Source organism: Engystomops pustulosus, chromosome 11, assembly GCF_040894005.1.
Source record: "Engystomops pustulosus chromosome 11, aEngPut4.maternal, whole genome shotgun sequence".
Lineage (NCBI taxonomy): Eukaryota > Metazoa > Chordata > Amphibia > Anura > Leptodactylidae > Engystomops > Engystomops pustulosus.
Genome location: NC_092421.1, coordinates 46688143 through 46708372, shown reverse-complemented (window position 1 = coordinate 46708372; position 20230 = coordinate 46688143). Strand labels below are relative to the sequence as shown.

At 41.2% G+C, this 20230-nt stretch overlaps 1 long non-coding RNA gene across 2 annotated transcripts in view; it reads right to left on the bottom strand.

Annotated features, from left to right (window-relative positions):
- The window catches only part of LOC140106364 (uncharacterized), a 113278-nt gene that overhangs the window by 1640 nt on the left and 91408 nt on the right, over positions 1 to 20230 (bottom strand). The window contains exon 3 of one of the 2 annotated variants that reach the window (XR_011850771.1): positions 9520 to 9640. The exons of the other annotated variant lie outside the window; for it this stretch is intronic. This is a non-coding gene — a long non-coding RNA (uncharacterized lncRNA). Of the gene's footprint in view, positions 1 to 9519; positions 9641 to 20230 lie in introns of those variants that run through there. 2 annotated transcript variants of the gene reach the window in all.

Here is a 20230-nt window from a genome sequence, read left to right as displayed (position 1 = left end):
GAGCACAGTAAACTCATTGTCATGTTCAAGAAACCAGTCTGAGATGATTGCAGCTTTATGACATGGCGCATTATCCTGCTGAAAGTAGCCATCAGATGTTGGGTACATTGTGGTAATAAAGGGATGGACATGGTAAGCAACAATACTCAGGTAGGCTGTGGCGTTACAACAAGGGGCCCAAAGAGTGCCAAGAAAATATTCCCCACACCATGACACCACCACCACCAGCCTGAACCGTTGATACAAGGAAGGATGGATCCATGTTTTCATGTTGTTGACGCCAAATTCTGACCCTCCGAATGTCGCAGCAGAAATCGAGACTCATCAGACCAGGCAACGTTTTTCCAATCTTCTACTGTCCAATTTCGATGAGCTTGTGCAAATTTTAGCCTCAGTTTCCTGTTCTTAGCTGAAAGGAGTGGCAACCGATGTGGTCTTCTGCTGCTGTAGCCCATCTGCCTCAAAGTTCGACGTACTGTGCGTTCAGAGATGCTCTTCTGCCTACCTTGGTTGTAACGGGTGGCGATTTGAGTCACTGTTGCCTTTCTATCAGCTCGAACCAGTCTGCCCATTCTCCTCTGACCTCTGGCATCAAGAAGACATTTCCGCCCACAGAACTGCCGCTCACTGGATGTTTTTTCTTTTTTGGACCATTCTCTGTAAACCCTAGAGATGGTTGTGCGTGAAAATCCCGGTAGATCAGCAGTGTCTGAAATACTCAGACCAGCCCTTCTGGCACCAACAATTATGCCACGTTCAAAGGCACTCAAATCACCTTTCTTCCCCATACTGATGCTCGGTTTGAACTGCAGGAGTCTTGACCATGTCTAAATGCACTGAGTTGCCGCCATGTCATTGGCTGATTAGAAATTAAGTGTTAACGAGCAGTTGGACAGGTGTACCTAATAAAGTGGCCGGTGAGTAATATATATACACTCAAGGCACCCGTTCTACTATATCCTTTTTATACACTGGTGCCCAAAACTGTACACAATATTCCATGTGTGATCTGACCAGGGATTTGTATAAGGGCAAAACTATGTCTTTATCATGAGAATCTATTCCTCTCTTGATACATCCCATTATTTTATTTGCTTTAGCAGCAGCTGCCTGGCTCTGGTCACTAAAATTAAGTTTACCATCCACCAATACCCCCAAGTCCTTTTCAGCTTCAGTTTTACTAAGTAATTGACCGTTTAGAACATAATTATACTTTTTGTTTCCATGGCCTAAGTGCATAACTTTACATTTATCTACATTAAACCTCATCAACCATTTCTCTGCCCATCCCTCAAGTTTCCACAAATCCCTCTGTAATGCTAACCTATCGACCTCAGTATTTATTACTTTACACAGCTTAGTATCATCTGCAAATATTGAAACTTGACTGTGTAAACCCACTACAAGGTCATTAATAAAAATATTAAAAAGAAGTGGCCCCAATACTGACCCCTGTGGCACTCCACTGGTAACATCAACCCAATCTGAGAATGTGCCATTAATGAGGACCCTCTGTTTTTTATCACTAAGCCAATTACTTACCCAAATACACAGATTTTTCCCTAGTCCCAGCAGTCTCATTGTTGTGTACCAACCTTTTATGTGGCATGGTGTCAAATGCCTTTGAAAAGTCCAAATATACAACATCTACAGCGTCCCCCAGATCCAGTCTTGAACTTACCTCCTCGTAGAAACCAATCAGATTAGTCTGACAGGACCGATCTCTCATAAACCCATGCTGACGCTGGGTTATAAGGTTGTTCACAGTGAGATACTCCAGGATAGCATCTCTAATAAACCCCTCAAATATTTTCCCCACCACAGCAGTTAGACTCACGGGTCTGTAGTTTCCAGGATCACTATTTGATCCTTTTTTGTATATTGGTACCACATTTGCTATGCGCCAGTCCTGTGGAACATAACCAGTCCTCAGTGAATCTTCAAATATTAAAAATAACGGTTTGTCTATCACCATACATAATTCATGCAGAACCCGGGGTTGTATGCTATCTGGCCCAGGTGATTTATCTATCTTAGTGGTTGAGAGGCGGCGCCGTACCTCTTCCTTTGTTAAACTGTTGACATTATAAAAAGAATTTACATTATTCCTCATTGTGTCTTCCACCAGGGGATTTTCCTGGGTAAAGACAGTTGAGAAGGCGACATTCCATAGATTGGCCCTTTCCTCATCTCCTTCCACCATGACCCCCATGTTATTTCTAAGGGGACCCACACTCTCTGTTTTTAGTTTCTTATCATTGATATACTTGAAAAATAATTTGGAATTATTTTTGCTCTCCCTGGCAATATTTCTCTCAGTCTCTATTTTTGCGGCCTTTATCTGCTTTTTACAGGATTTATTTTTCTCTCTATAATCCTGTAATGCCTCATCGCTACCTTCACGTTTTAGCACCTTAAACGCTTTATCTTTCTCGCTTATTGCTTTCCTTACAAGACTAGTTAGCCACATAGGGTTTTTCTTGTTCCTTTTATGCTTTTTCCCATAAGGTATGTGTTTCTCACAGGACTTTTTCAGAATATATGAGAAAAAGTCCCATTTTTTTTTGGGGGGGGGGGGGGCTTTTGTCTTTGAGAACATTATCCCAGTTTATCCCTTTAAGGTCTTCCCTTAGTTGCTGAAAATTTGCCCTCCTGAAGTTTAGAGTGTTGGTTGCCCCTTCACTAACGCTCTTTGTAAAGCGTAATACAAAATCAATGATATTATGATCACTATTCCCCAGGTTCCCCCCAACCTGTAGTTTTGATACCCTATCAGGTCTGTTGGTCAGGATAAGGTCCAGCAGTGCCCCCCTTCTTGTTGGCTCCAGAACTAGTTGCAACAGGTAATTGTCTTTTGTTGTTGACAAGAACCTGCTGCCTTTGAAGGACCTGCAGGTTTCTGCCCCCCAGTCGATATCTGGGTAATTGAAGTCTCCCATGATAAGTACTTCACCATGCTTTGAAGCCGCATCCATTTCACTTATCAGCATTTCCTCTGCTGCCTCCAATATATTTGGAGCCTTATAACAAACCCCTAGTAATATTTTATTATTCTTTTTCCCTCCTCTTATCTCAACCCATAGGGACTCCACATTTGCGTTACTGATGTCATCTCGCAGGACGGGCTTGAGGCAAGAATTCACATATAAACAAACCCCTCCACCTTTTTTATTTATACGATCCTTTCTAAAAAGACTATAACCATCTATAGTAACAGCCCAGTCATAGCTACTGTCCAGCCATGTCTCGCTGATACCCACTATATCATATTTCTGCTCCAACATCAAGAGTTCCAGTTCCTCAATTTTGTTTGTGAGGCTTCTGGCATTTGTGTACATACACTTTATATGGTTTTCCCTGTCCGTATTCCTTTTGTCCTTATTCCCCAATCTCATTCCAGCCGCCCTTCCTCCCCCATGGACTATGACTCTTCCCAGCTCTCTATGTACACTGTCTATTTGCCCTGCACAAGTGTAGTTGCCCTCCCCCCAGGTCTCTAGTTTATTAATATTAAATATACAGCCCCCATGAGGAGGAAAAGCATGGGAGCGTGAGAGTGTCACATAGCCATAGCCCCCCTGCCTAATCAGACACATGCAGCAGAGATATGTGAGCTGAGACACTCCTTGTGAGTTTGATTTTCTGAGGCCTAGTACGTGGAAGGAGGAACATGTGCCTGCTGTTTGGACTAGTCTCTGGCCTATTCGCGGCTAGATCATGACACGTGAAATAGGGAGTGAGAGGGATGGTGCGATCCCAGCTGGAGCCACTGTGGACATGCATAGTGTGAAGTAAGTACCTAAATATACACATAGGGGGTCATTTACTAAGGGCCCCATTCGCGTTTTCCCGACGTGTTACCCGAATATTTCCATTTTGCGCCGATTTTCCCTGAATTGCCCCGCGTCCGGCGCCGGCATGCACGCAACGGAAATCGGGGAGTGGCCGAACGAAAACCCAATGGTTTCAGAAAAACCGCCGCATTTAAAAAAAAAAAAGTGTCGCTGGACTGGCGCTTACCTTCACCCACGATGGCTCGGTGAACTCCAGTGCGTTCCGATGCTCTTCAGCGCAGCAGCGACACCTGGTGAACGTAGGAGGAACTACCTTCGTGAATCCCGGCCGGACGCGAATCCACCGCAGAGAACGCGCCGCTGGATCGCGAATGGACCCGGTAAGTAAATCTGCCCCATACAGTTGCTGCCCGCCTTGTGGAAGCGGAGGTCAGGAGTGAAGCCAAGTAGCTGTCTGTATGTGGGAGAGGTTGGGTGAATACATGAAGAACGTGGCGCATGCTAGGAAGGTTGGCGGTTTGGAGAAAACACGTGCGGGAACGTTTAGCCTGCGGGAGCAGTTTTGGCACTGAAATCTTGCTTACATCTGGAGGCTAGCCTTGCCATTTATAAGCCATGTTGAGAAAGTCAAGAAATCCTCGACAGCTGAGTATAAACCTATGTATGTGCATTCACTTTTGGCTCTTTATCTTTGGAGATTTATCATAATTCTTATCTCTGAATTTGGTCTATTCTTGGCTGAGTGGAAGTTATGTGAACTTTGTGGATAACCTTGGATTCAAAGGCCACCAGGCAGTTAAAATTTGCAACATGGATGTAATAATGATAATAAAATAACTGCAGATGCGAGGTACGAAGGGGTTAAAGCAAGTGCTCCTTAATACCTCTCTTTAATACATGTTATTGCATTTATCAAGGTTTTTGTGATATCCCCTGATCTGTTCTGTACCAAGGTAGACATGGTTTGTCATCTGGTGTATGACATCTTGAGCCTTGTGGATAAATACACTTGCTGGATCAGAAGGCTGGAAAGTTTGAACAGGGGTGTAATAATTTTAACAAAATCTGTAGATGCGAGTCAGAAATGTGTAAATGGTAGTATTCTACAGCATATTGTTTCAATATATCTTAAATGCATTTATTGAGGTCTTTATGATACCACCTGCAACGTCCCGGAAGAAGCTGTGTAGGCGAAACCCAGTGTCGGGTGGACATGTGTGACAGGCGTCCTGCTTATGTCTAGATATGCACATTTTTACAAGTATTATGTGAGTATATTTTTAATAAAATTTTAAACTACAAAGAATATTCTACACTATCCGTACGCGTATTTCTTCTAATGAAATTGTCTTAAAGAGAGATGGCAATGAAGGAAGATTAGGAAACGCGATGGAGTTGGTCTAAATGGTGACCTATTCTTGTCAGAAACATGTGGAGACGTGCCATACTCATTGAAAAGGATCGATGCGTCAAGCAATATACTGGGGCTCATTTACTTACCCGGTCCATTCGCGTTCCAGCGGCGAGTTCTCCGACCAGCGTTCGGGTCTTGCGGCGACTCATGAAGGTCCTGCGCCTGATGTCCACCAGGTGTCGCTGTTGCGCCGAGGTCCGCCGAGTTGCGTCGGAGTTCACTGATCTTTTCCTGGTGCATGTAAGTATGGCGGGTGCGACCAATTTTTTTTTTTAAATGCGGCGGTTTTTCCAAATCCGTCGGGTTTTCGTTCGACCACGGCCCCCGATTTCCGTCTTGTGCATGCCAGCGCCGATGCGTCACAATCCCGGGGCAATTCAGGAAAAATCTGGGCAAATCGGAAATATTCGGGTAACACGTCGGGAAAACGCGAATCGGGCCCTTAGTAAATGACCCCCACTGTGTTGGATCCATAATGAATTTATAAAGGACTGTTGGAGCTCAGGTCAGAGTAATTTTTCTCTTTCTTTTGTTTGAATTTATATCTTGGCTAGTATAGGTAATTTTTCCTGTCCTGGTCTGGATAAGGCATCTGTGTTTTTTTGGGGGGACAATATGTCCTCAAGAAATAAAAATATGAAGGGGGCCACAAAAGGTAGAATGTCAATAGGTGCATGTTCTCCGCCTGTCAAAAACTCAGATAAGACAAATAAGATGGATAAGTATCTGAATAAGTCTGGGCTGGAAGATTCTGGGGAGCTTGATTGTCCCTCTGTTATTGGAGGACATTTTGTAACAAATTAAGTCAGTACGGGAGGTCAGTCAAAAATGAGATGTCATCCATGTGAAAGGAGGTGAATGGTATAGTTGAAATGATGACGGAACTAGAGGGAAGACTAGGTAAAAATGAGGACTCAGTCAACGAGTTATTAGACCAGATGAATGATTTATCAAAATCAAATAAAGCCCTAACAAAGTTCTTGACCTGGAGAACAGGTCAATAAGAAATAAGAAATACTGGTACTCAGTACTGGGAGTCCCTGAGAAGGAGGAAGGGGAGGACCCGGTTGGATTTTTCACTTAAGGTTATTAAAAAATGGGTTGACCCAAGTAAACTGTCAGAATTATTTCATATAGAAAGGGCTCATATGGTTGCATTCACACCTAGACCAGTAGGGTTGCCCCCCAGACCAGTGTTAATTAGATTTCTCTCTAGTAGGGATAAGGATATCATATTGAAGGAAACACGTAGGCAAGATCTTAAATGGGGGAACAATAAGATTATGTTGTTTCCAGATCACCCTGCTGAAGTTCAAAAGAAGAGAGTTTGTTTTAGGGAGGTAAAAAAGAAATTGCATGAGAAAGGATTGAAGTTCTCTATATTATACCTGGTGAGGATGAGAGTAATCTATAAAGAGAATACGCACTTTTTTGAAAAACCAGTCTTGGCCTGGTTGCAAGACAAATAAAGGATAAAGGGAGGGTCGGTATGCTACCTTAGGTAAGGATCTACACCATTGACATTTTTAACCAACTACTTGTGCATTGTATTAGATTTATCAATTTTACATACCACAATTACTAAACACCCCCCCTATTCCCACCCCCTCCCAACTGGGGGGGGGGGGCTCCACTCGGGGCAACCTCAAAATAAATAAATATTAGCCCTACCCCAGCATTATTTAAGGTTTACTACCTCGTTTACCACTTTCTTAGATTAAGTATGGTTTTTCTAGCACAAAATATCAACAATAATAGTGTCTTCTTTTCTAATTTCCTTAACTTTACATTTTTAATATAACCTAATACCCCTACCCAAACATCAATTTCCAAATTTATCTTAAATAAATTATTCAAGGTGTCAAATATTCCCTCCCAATATCTATGGAGCTTGGGGCACCTCCAAAATAAGTGTATCCACCCTGCCCCAACATTCTCCCTATAGCCTATCTTATGTAGCCATTTTGGTGTTCTGTGAAGTCTATGAATAATAAAATACTGTGTTATCTTCTGAGAGCCATTATTTGATACTAACGGCACATTGCTAAAAATATAATCCCACACACCTTTTTGCCGAGTCCAATCCCTTTCTCTCCCATATCAGGTGGTATGGTCGTTACATCGATGACCAGCTCCTGATATGGGAGGGGACCGTGTTGGATGCGGAAAATTTTGTTAAATACTTGAATTCCAACTCTATGAATTTAAGATTTACATGTTAAAACTATTAACTTTTTGGACATCAATTTGACGGGCACTACTACTGGGGTTCAGATCTCTCCATATGTCAAACCTTCTGCTTCCAACACTATTTTACTAGCTAGTTCGTGTCACCCGAACCATGTTATAAAGAACATTCCGATAGGTGAGCTTATCCGTACAAAAAGGAATTGCTCTACCTTGTCTTTATATGAAGCAGAGGAGAAAAAGGTTTGTGAGAAATTAAAAAATAGAAAGTATTCGAATTGGATGTTAAATAGGGCTTCCCATATAGTACACAACATCCCCCGATCAGATTTAACCAATCTCACTAATGATAAAAAGAAATCAGAACAGAATAAAAAACGTCCAGTAGTTTTCTCTACACCTTACAGTGTTCAGTACAAGGAGATCGAGAAAATTATATATAAAAATCTACCTATATTGTATACAGATCATACATTGTCTGATATTGTACATAATAACATAAAATGTGTAGCTAAAAAGGCCCCTAATCTTGGTAATTTACTGTCACCAAGTTTATACCAATCAAACCCAGTTCACACTACATGGCTTAGTACTAAAGGCTTTTTCAAATGCGGAGCGGATCGATGTAAATGCTGCACACATGCGGCTCAGAGTAAATTCTTTTCTTCATATTCTAACAATGTCCAACAAGAGATAAAACAATTTATTAATTGTAACACCACGTTTGTGGTCTATCAGATACAATGTATCTCGTGTGGATTGGACTACAATGGCTGTACTTCCAATAGCTTAAAAACCCGGATTTGCAGACATCTGTCTGATGCCAGTGCAGATGGTGCGGTTAATGTCTCTGCAGTCTCCAGACATGTTAGAGAGTGCCATGCCGGGGACTGCAGCGTTCTCAGATGTAGGGGTATTGAAAAGGTTACAAGACCGAAACGGGGTGGAGACCTCAGACGAATCCTTTTGAATCAAGAAACTTTCTGGATTTTTTCATTAAAAACTAGAGTCCCCTTTGGACTAAATAAAAAACAAGATTTAATCCACTTCTGCTAAAAAGAATATAGGAATGTACAAGTAGGAATGCCTCCCTTGGCCAAACTAAAATAATTATATTCTTTGTTTACAATAATATAGAATAATATTATACAAAAAATTGAGGCTGTTGTACTCTTTGTGTAGGTACATATGGGATTACTGTCTGTATTTTAGTTTTGTATTTTAATCAAATTTATACTTTTTTAGAAGCAAGCTCTTTCCCTGTATTAGATATGTGTCTTGAAACTATAGAAAGGGTTAAGAAATTCCACCCAGAGACCCATGGGATTGAAACAGGGCAGGGTTAAATAGCCAGACTGCAGAAAGTCATGCAGAAGCTATGAATAAGGTATAATTACCGAAACGCGTAAGCTTAAGTGCTATTCTTTTTACTCCTTATGCTGCGTCATGCATTACTTTGTCTATTTTAATGGATCTAAAATAAAAAATTGTTAAATTTTAACGAAAATTCTGACGTCTGATGTCCAGCTGGAAATAGTTTTCTTTTTCACCAAAATAAGTGTATCCACCCTGCCCCAACATTCTCCCTATACCCTATCTTATGTAGCCATTTTGGTGTTCTGTGAAGTCTATGAATAATAAAATACTGTGTTATCTTCTGAGAGCCATTATTTGATACTAACGGCACATTGCTAAAAATATAATCCCACACTTCTTCACCTTCCTGATGTGACCCTATATCTAACTCCCAATTCTTAATACACTTAAATTCCACCCTTTCCGTGTTTGCCTGTAGCAACAGGTCATAAATATCAGCTAATCTTTTTTTCTCCAGAATCACTTTAAGTGCCTTATTATCCCAAATTTCTATTCTCTCCTATCCTTAATATTTAGTATTTTCTTCATCTTCCAACAAACTAAACATTGATGTGTCAATTACCCTAACTAGTTAAGTTTCCTGTGAAGTGCCTGATTCCACAGGCTCTGCTATATTCAATTTCATATCCTCAAACTCAAAGTGCCTTACAAAGCCTTTTGTTACCTCTTCCGGTGTATTTTTTAAGCACACTGCAACTTGCACGGCCACAAAGTACATTCTCCAATCTGGAAGGGCCAGCCCACCTTTATCTTTTGGGCATTTCAGATACCTGTTACCCATTCTTGCTTTCTTCACCCCGAAAAGAGATCCGTTCACATACTGTCCAAGGCCTTAAAAATTCTTTCCGGTATCCTCACTGGGGCGTTCCTAAACAGATAGAGGGCCTGTGGTAAAAACACCATCTTTATAAGAGACAGTCTAGCAGCATAAGATAGTTTTAGCTTCCCCCAAATTCTCACCCTAACTCTTTTTCAACAAGGGTATCATGTTTAATTCCACAAATCTATCCAAATCATTTGATATTTCAATACACAAGTACCTAAATGGTTTTCCCCCATCAATTCTGTCCAACGGTTAATCTGTCTCCCCCAAAGGCATTAATGATGATTGTTTCCAATTAATTCTTAAACCGGAAAATTTCCCAAAGTGGTGGAATATATCCCTCACTTTACCCAAAGCCACTAAAGGATTGCCGAGGAAGAGGACCATGTCATCCGCATATAGAGATGTTTTCATTTCAACATCCATTAATTTTTTTTTGAGTATAACAGATATCACATTGATACATTGTCATATTGCATTTTACAATCTTTAACAATATTACATGTTGTCCAAATCGTTGTCTTTTCTTACAATAACCATGTAAACAGAAGTAAACCAATAAACATCCAGTTATTCCCATCCATCCGTCTGTTTGTCTTGTTTATATTGAAGAGTTTTTTTTATTATTTTGCACTTCTAAGAGAGGGGTTGCGTCCTCGCACAAATATTTTGTAGCTTTCCCTAGGGGGCAGACTCTTTTTTTTAATATATTCTAGTTATGTCCCCTTACCTGTATCCTAATGTTTTAGTTCCCTATACAGCTCCACATAGTAGCATTACATTATCCTCTGGCGATATTATAATCTTATATTTCTTCTTCTCATGTATCCCTCATTCATTCTATAAAATTAGATTCTGTTAAGTGCAGACCTTAATCTAGGACACCCCAGATGTGATCAAACTTATCTGGTTTTTGTCTATGTTTATAGATTATTTTTTCGTATGGCAGGACTTGATTCACCTGTAGCTTCAACATACTAAGGGTAGGAGTATTAGGTGAGTACCATCTCATTTCCGGGCCAGGAATAAGGTTTCCTGCAGGAATATTATTTGGTAATGGGTCCAATCAACATCAGGAAGTAGGCCCAATAAACATGTCTCCGGAGCATGTGGTACCTGAGCAGGTAGAAGAATTGTCTGGAAGTCTGTTACATCTTCCCAAAAAATTTTTTATTGGTGTGCTGCTCCAGCTCATATGCCAGAAGTCTGCATCTATGTCGCCACATCTGGGGCATGCAGTAGTTGATACCCTGCCCATATGTCGCATTCGGACTGGGGTTAAGTATGCTTGGTGAACGAAATAAAGCTGAATGAGTTTATTGTTCACTGAGGGTGAAACTTTGCGGTGTGAGGATAAGATATCTGGAGTCCTCCTCTAATGAGGGTATGCATGACTTCCATCTATCAATTACTGTCAGTGGAGCTCATAAGGATTTTTTTGTGAATTAAATGTTTATAGAGTGCCGATACAATGCCTCTGGGACCTTGTGTTCTGAATACACCAATTAGTGTGTAAGAAGAAATAGTAGGGCGAGGGGCAGGGAACTGAGCCTCCAGAGAATGTCTAAATTGCAGGTATTTGTAGAAATAGGATCTGTCCAGCTCATGCTTATTCTGGAGTTCTTGGAATGATCTAAGGATGTTTGCATTGTAAATGTCTCCCAAGGTTGTTATACCTTTTTATATCTAGGGGGCCGTACCTTCCAGGCTCTGTAAGTGCATGAGTGTAGGGTTGTTCCACAATGGGGTCTCTGCTATAATGTCAGCAAAGTTTGCGATTTGCTTGGCTGCTCCCCATACCTGTCTAGGTAGTCTACGTAATGGTAGTAATGGCAGGTCCGTCTGTTGGGGTGCTTCAAGGACTGGCCATAGTGTATTAAGACCTAAATAATATTGCAGATGATGTTCAGAATTAGGTAGGGGTTGTTCTCCCGTCCAGTTCTGCAGATATCTGAGTTGTCCAGCAATGTAATATATATAAAAGTCTGGGAGTGCCATTTTTTGCGAAATGAGCCGACGTTTGCACTGCTACCATTTTGAAGTCTGTGCGACATTTTGATTATTTTTTATTCCATTTTTTATGTGATGTAAAAAAGTGTAAAAGTCGCATTTCGGACATTTGGGCGCCATTTCCCGTCTCGGAGCTCACCGCCGGCCATAACCGTTTTTATATTTTGATAGGTCGGGCATTTTGGGACGCGGCAATACCTAATGTGTCTGTGATTTTTACTGTTTTATATCAGTTCTAGCGAAAGGGGGGGTGATTTGAATTTTTAATAATTTATAAATTTTTTTTATTTTTTAAACTTTTTTTTTTCACTATATCTTAGACCATCTAGGGTACATTAACCCTAGATGGTCAGATCGCTCCTACCATATACTGCAATACTTCTGTATTGCAATATATGGCATTTTTGCAGCTCATTCATTACAATGAGCCACTGGCTCATTGTAACGAATCTGCAGAAGCCATAAAGTCTCGGGTGAAATGAAGACCCGAGGCTACCATGGCAACCGTCTTTTAAATGCCGCCGGTGACTTTGCCGGCGGCAATCAAATGGTTAATGGCCGCGATCGGTGCAAGCACCGACCGCGGTTATTAGCGGTGGGGGTTTGCTGCAATATGCAACAACCCCCACCTCTGTATAAAGAGCACTCAGCCCGTGAGCCCTCTTCATACATTCCCTGTACCTCTGCGCCGTAGAGCTACGGCACAGAGCATTAAGGGGTTAAACAGTGTATTGCAACCTAGAAAGGTTGTTTATGGTGTGAATAGTCCGATAGTGACCATTAACTCATTACTATCTGTAGTTGTAATGGGACGTCTTTTGTTTACAGGGCTTTGAGGTAATAATAACGTAAATAATCACATAATGAAGACAAATGACTAAGAATGAGGTAGAAAGAGGAATCGTGTGCACAACAGACATCGGTGTGCTGGAAAACAGCCTGACATCGATATGTGGTGTGAACACGGTTCCATCAGGATGAACCTAAAGATAATTAGAGTATGATCACAGAAACCCAAATAGAAACCCGATCTCAGCATTTAATCCCTTTGGGATTATGGTATCAAAATTATATATCATTTTTGATTCAGACCTTGACATTTTAGCTGTAAAGTTTCCCCCCCGCCAATCTCGGGTCACTGAGTGGATGGCACTGAATTTTGTGTGTTTGGGATCACAATAATGATATTTTTTGTAGCTTAAAGATAAACTGTGATGTTCGAACCCCGATCTTATATTTCTAGAATGTTCTCCGATTCTTTCTTTTAATTTTCTACTGGTTCTGCCTATATATTGTTTCTTACATGGGCATCTATCATGTATATCACTCTAGAACTGTTACAAGTGAGTGCTTCATCGATTAGAAAAGAAAAATCATTGGTATTGGATAGTAAAGAAGTTGTTTTACGGTCAAAATAAGTGGTTCTGCAGCACATACATCTGCCACAGCGGAAAAAACCTTTTCACGTCATAGGCAGGGGCGGACTGGCCATAAGACCCACCGGGAGAAATACCGGTGGGCCGATTGGTTTCGGGCCAGTCCGGGGCCGGTCCTCTACTGGCCCCTACCTGATCCAGTCCGGCCGCGGTGACAGCTCCGTACGGGCCGTCGTCGCACAGACCATGACGTCGGCAAGCGGCTGACGTCATGGTCTGTGCAACGCCGGCGCGTACGGAGCTGTCACCGCGGCCGGACTGGATCAGGTTGGGGCGCAGCGTCGGAAAGGTGAGTTTCATGTGTTTTTATTTTTATGTACTGTACTGGACTGGGCTGGCTGTATACGGGGGGCTGCAGTATACGGGGGGCTGCTGTATACAGGGGTGACCGACTAGCTGTCTGGCTGTATACACTGGGGCAGGGGCTGTATATACTGGGGCAGGGGCTGTCTGACTATATACACTGGGGCAGGGGCTGTCTGGCTATATACACTGGGGCAGGGGCTGGCAGGCTATATACACTGGGGCAGGGGCTGGCAGGCTATATACACTGGGGCAGGGGCTGGCAGGCTATATACACTCCCCAGGGGCTGGCAGGCTATATACACCGTGTGCATGGGCTGTCTGGCTATATACACCGGGTGCATGGGCTGGCAGGCTATATACACCGGGTGCAGGGGCTGTCTGGCTATATACACCGGATGCAGGGGCTGTCTGGCTATATACACTGGGGCAGGGGCTGGCAGGCTATATACACTGGGGCAGGGGCTGGCAGGCTATATACACTCCCCAGGGGCTGTCTGGCTATATACACCGTGTGCATGGGCTGTCTGGCTATATACACTGGGTGCATGGGCTGGCAGGCTATATACACCGGGTGCAGGGGCTGTCTGGCTATATACACCGGGTGCAGGGGCTGTCTGGCTATATACACCGGGTGCAGGGGCTGTCTGGCTATATACACCGGGTGCAGGGGCTGTCTGGCTATATACACCAGGTGCAGGGGCTGTCTGGCTATATACACCGGGGGCAGGGCTGTCTGGCTATATACACCGGGGGCAGGGGCTGTCTGGCTATATACACCGGGTGCAGGGGCTGTCTGGCTATATACACCGGGGGCAGGGGCTGTCTGGCTATATACACCGGGGGCAGTATTATAGTAGTTATATTCTTGTACATAGGGGGCAGTATTATAGCAGTAATATTTTTGTACATAGGGGGCAGTATTATAGTAGTTATATTCTTGTACATAGGGGGCAGTATTATAGTAGATATATTCTTGTACATAGGGGGCAGTATTATAGTAGTTATATTCTTGTACATAGGGGGCAGTATTATAGTAGTTATATACCTGTACATAGGGGGCAGTACTATAGTAGTTATAGTCTTGTACATAGGGGGCAGTATTATAGTAGTTATAGTCTTGTACATAGGGGGCAGTATTATAGTAGTTATAGTCTTGTACATAGGGGGCAGCATTATAGTAGATATATTCTTGTACATAGGGGGCAGTATTATAGTAGATATATTCTTGTACATAGGGGGCAGTATTATAGTAGTTATAGTCTTGTACATAGGGGGCAGTATTATAGTAGTTATAGTCTTGTACATAGGGGGCAGTATTATAGTAGTTATAGTCTTGTACATAGGGGGCAGTATTATAGTAGTTACATTCTTGTTTATCAGAGAAGGTAGTAGTATGTTGTTAGTGTACATATATAGCAGTATTAAGTTGTGTGCTCTTAAAATAGAAGTGTTATTCATTTACAAGGAAGCAGTATGAGTCTCTGCAGTGTACATGTTGATTTACACCATCTATAAACAGTTTTTATGGAGTTTAGTAACTCCACCCACATCACAAGGCCACGCCCACTTGTTTTGACACCACCCACTGAATGGGGCCACTTTTACAGTTTTTTTCCAGGGCCACTTTAAATTCCCAGTCCGCCCCTGGTCATAGGTGTAGACTTGTTGTTTTGTGTGGTTGTTTTTACTGTTGGGACTATCTGTATGCCCAAATTGGGAGCTTTCGTAAATACTATAGGAGGATGGAGAGATTTTATCGTTTTTCAAAATGTGCCAATATTTATGAATGATCTTTTTGATTTTGGTATATTGGGTATTAAATGGCAGTACAATTTTAGATTGATCTATCATTGATTTATCCATTACTGGTAGATTGTGTTCTGTATGGTCTCTCCATAATATTGTGTTTCTATCTATATTTCTTGCTTTCTCCCAAGCTGTTAGAAGTAGGGGTTTGGGATATTGTTTTTGTGAGAATTATTCTGTAAGGGCAGCAGCTTCTTCTTCAAAGGTCTCTATATTGGTACAATTTCTCCTAATACGTCTATATTGTCCGTATGGGACATTTATTAACCACTGTGGTAAGTAACAGCTATCAAAAACGATATAACCATTTTTAGCTGTGGGTTTTTTGAAGGTGCTGCAACATAATCTGGTGTTGTCAACTGAGATAAGAAGATCTAAGAATTCTATTTGTTGGGATCTTGGGGGTGAAACGGAGGTTAAGTACATTGTCATCAAGTGAGTGTATAAATGATGTGAGATCTTCATGGGTCCCATTCCAAATACATCTTCGATATATCTTTGCCAGAGGACCAGACTCGCGCCCAGTCGGGGTTGGATATGTTGGATTGGCATAACTGGGCGCGAATCTGGTCCCCATGGCTGTACCTAAACACTGCAGAAAAAACTGTGAATTAGTTAGGAGAAATAGTTGTGAGTTAAAAAAAACATGATACTGTCAAGCAGAAATTTGATCTGGTCTTCATGTAGAAGGTTCGACCTATTAAGGCGATACTTGGTGGCTTCTACTCCCTTTTTGTGGTCAATACATGTATATAATGACGTCACATCTAATGTGACTAATGTCCAATTGGGTTGCCGCTGTAGGTTTTCTAGGGTTTTTACTATTTGTGTGGTATATTTGGTGTAACTGGTGTGGTATATTTGGTGAGGTAAGTGATTCAATTCCCAATACAATGGGACGACCTGGGGGATCTTTATCATTTTTATGTATTTTAGGAATACAATAAAAAAACGGGAATACGGTAATTAGCATTTATGATAAATTTGTATTCTGATTGTGTTAGAATACCTTTGGCAAGTGCTGAATTGGCCAAGGTTTCTAGTTCTTTTTCAAATTGTGTTGTAGGATCTGCTTTTAGTTTTTTTTATAAACTGATGTGTCGTTTAACACAGACTGTCATAATTTTTCCACATTTGGACATTAACAACCATACCGATAATTGTCCATCTAGTATTCTTCAGCGTCCTCCACGGATATACCTCCATTTATTATATATTTTTACCTTTTTAAATACAATTTTTGGGAAGAATTGTGCACTTGGGCCCTATAGTGCTTTTCTTACCCCTCTTTTTTAGCCCAGCCTGAGATCTAAAACATATTGGGGGTCATTTATTCGCGTTTTCCAGACGTGTTCCCCGAATATTTCCGATTTGCGCCGATTGTACCTGAATTGCATGCGCATGCGTACAGAGCGCCACCGAGCCAATTCTGTCTTTACCAGGTATTACATGGAACCTGCATTTACCAGGTAAGGGTAACCATGGTTTTAGATACTTTTAGGGGTATATACCTTGTGCAAACTAAGGGGGGATGTATGTGTGCAGGAATAAAAATATAATTATTTAATTAAATACATTGTGTTTGGTAAAATAAGTGTATGGGTAAACATACACCTACCTTAAATTGAAATAATCTATAAAGTGACATGTGCATGTTGTATACAACTATTCAAAATATTGCAATTATATAATAAGTCCGTTAAACATATTATTAATAAAGTGACATATGCATATACAATATATAATACGAATACATATATATACACAAATACATAATGTGTCAAATCAACATATATATACAAATAACAGACATACACTGTGTAAAAATACATGATATAAAAAAAATATATATGATACATATATGTAATCATTTATCTCCATAATATCATATATTGAAGTACACCAATACCGTACTGGACATCATATATTGAAGTACACCAATACCGTACTGGAGAGATGCTGTTGCACTCCCCAAGTAGGAATCAATGCATCATATTAACCATTTTATGCAAGATGTGACAGTTAAGTGAACCGCGATATATGTGAGATATCATAGTGAAGGACAAGGTGGGTTGGGGTGTGAGTAGTGAGGGAGTGAGGGATTGAAGGTGAGGAGGGTACACATAGATACTCGTAAATAGTTTCATTGAATGGCTGAAACCCTGACCTCGTTTACAATATATTGCACATCATTGCAAGTGTGTGAAAAATTTTCTGAAATTGAATAGCGCAATAATCAAGCATAATTACGTCAACAATGCATAAAGTACGTATGTTAACAATCCTGGAACCTGGAAAAGAGACATATTAGTACACAAGACAGATTTGAACATCTACTTAGTTGAAACACGGTTAGTGGATGTGAACCTTGTGCTAAAGGATTTGTCTGTGATTGGAAGCTCATTGTCCTTTATAGGGTATATAGTAGATCCGGACCCATGGAAGTTTGTACTGAAAATATAAAAGTCAAAAAAACAACATATTAAAACAATTAAAACTGGTGTATTAAGACGCCAGTGTGTGAATGTATGGTACGAACCCAGCTATTTGAAAGGTAAATGCTAGACAAATGAGAATTGTGGAAGGTTCCTATTGGAGATATGGGGCGAAACTGAGAGTCTCATTGAGGCCGCTTGGTTTTAAGGTGTTTAAGGTCCAAATCCATCGAGTTTCTCACTGAGCTAATATTTTCTGGACTGGACCCCCTCTAATGCCCAGGTCGACTCTGTCAATCCCACGTGCCCTCAGGAGACTAGGATCAGAATTATGTTTCTCCTTAAAATGGAGTGCCACTGGTTTGCCATCAAGGGTTGTGTCTTCTTTTAATGTAGCTTTTATGTCGCGCATGTGTTCCCTAATGCGTATTTTCATAACGCGGCTCGTCAGGCCAATATAAATCAAATTGCACGGACATGTAGCATAGTATATTACAGCTTTGGTCTTACATGTAATGCTGTGTTTGATGTTGTAAACTTTGCTTCCTGAAGAGTCCGTGAAGTTGTTTGTGCGCTCCACAGGGTTTACATCCTACTGCTGGGCGATTAGCCCCCAAAATAGTGTCGGGTTTTTCTGAAGTATAGTGGCTTCGGACAAGAATGTCATGCAGATTTTGTGCTCTCCGAGCTGTTACTGACGGGTAGGGTGTAATGTATTTGCCTATTATTGGATCCCCTGAGAGGATTGGCCAAAATCGTGTCAAAATATACTATGCTACATGTCCGTGCAATTTGATTTATATTGGCCTGACGAGCCATGAAAATACGCATTAGGGAACACATGCGTGACATAAAAGCTACATTAAAAGAAGACACAACCCTTGATGGCAAACCAGTGGCACTCCATTTTAAGGAGAAACATAATTCTGATCCTAGTCTCCTGAGGGTACGTGGGATTGACAGAGTCAACCTGGGCATTAGAGGGGGTCCAGTCCAGAAAATATTAGCTCAGCGAGAAACTCGATGGATTTGGACCTTAAACACCTTAAAACCAAGCGGCCTCAATGAGACTCTCAGTTTCGCCCCATATCTCCAATAGGAACCTTCCACAATTCTCATTTGTCTAGCATTTACCTTTCAAATAGCTGGGTTCGTACCATACATTCACACACTGGTGTCTTAATACACCAGATTCAATTGTTTTTAATATGTTGTTTTTTTGACTTTTATATTTTCAGTACAAACTTCCATGGGTCCGGATCTACTATATACCCTATAAAGGACAATGAGCTTCCAATCACAGACAAATCCTTTAGCACAAGGTTCACATCCACTGACCGTGTTTCAACTAAGTAGATGTTCAAATCTGTCTTGTATACTAATATGTCTCTTTTCCAGGTTCCATACGTACTTTATGCATTGTTGACGTAATTATGCTTGATTATTGCGCTATTCAATTTCAGAAAATTTTTCACACACTTGGAATGATGTGCAATATATTGTATACGAGGTCATGGTTTCAGCCATTCAATGTAACTATTTACGAGTATCTATGTGTACCCTCCTCACCTTCAATCCCTCACTCCCTCACTACTCACACCCCAACCCACCTTGTCCTTCACTATGATATCTCACATATATCGCGGTTCACTTAACTGTCACATCTTGCATAAAATGGTTAATATGATGCATTGATTCCAGCCACCTACTTGGGGAGTGCAACAGCATCTCTCCAGTACGGTATTGGTGTACTTCAATATATGATGTCCAGTACGGTATTGGTGTACTTCAATATATGATATTATGGAGATAAATGATTACATATATATATCATTTATATATGTTTTATATCATGTATTTTTACACAGTGTATGTCTGTTATTTGTATATATATGTTGATTTGACACATTATGTATTTGTGTATATATATGTATTCGTATTATATATTGTATATGCATATGTCACTTTATTAATAATATGTTTAACGGACTTATTATATAATTGCAATATTTTGAATAGTTGTATACAACATGCACATGTCACTTTATAGATTATTTCAATTTAAGGTAGGTGTATGTTTACCCATACACTTATTTTACCAAACACAATGTATTTAATTAAATAGTTATATTTTTATTCCTGCACACATACATCCCCCCTTCCCCCCTTAGTTTGCACAAGGTATATACCCCTAAAAGTATCTAAAACCATGGTTACCCTTACCTGGTAAATGCAGGTTCCATGTAATACCTGGTAAAGACAGAATTGGCTCGGTGGCGCTCTTTATGCATGCGCCCACAGATCTCTATTTTCTATCTGATTTTACCTATCTCCCACCAGATTCCAATGCAGCCCACGTGATCTCGCGATACCGAGTCACGTGACTTTGTTAGTCGTGATGTCACGCATCACGTGACCCGCGATCACATGTGCTGTTCCCGGAACGCTCATTGGTCCATTCTTTTGTTATATACCGGCCTCAGTGCGGGAGGACGCCACCCCCAGACGAAGGCTCACCCCGAGCCGAAACGTACATCGGGGACGCGGACCCTCCCGGACAGCGGAAAATTCACCTCACACCTCCCACTATCGGGTAAGAGCTGACAATTACTAAATTCCTTCCTCCCTGAAGCCATAGGGTG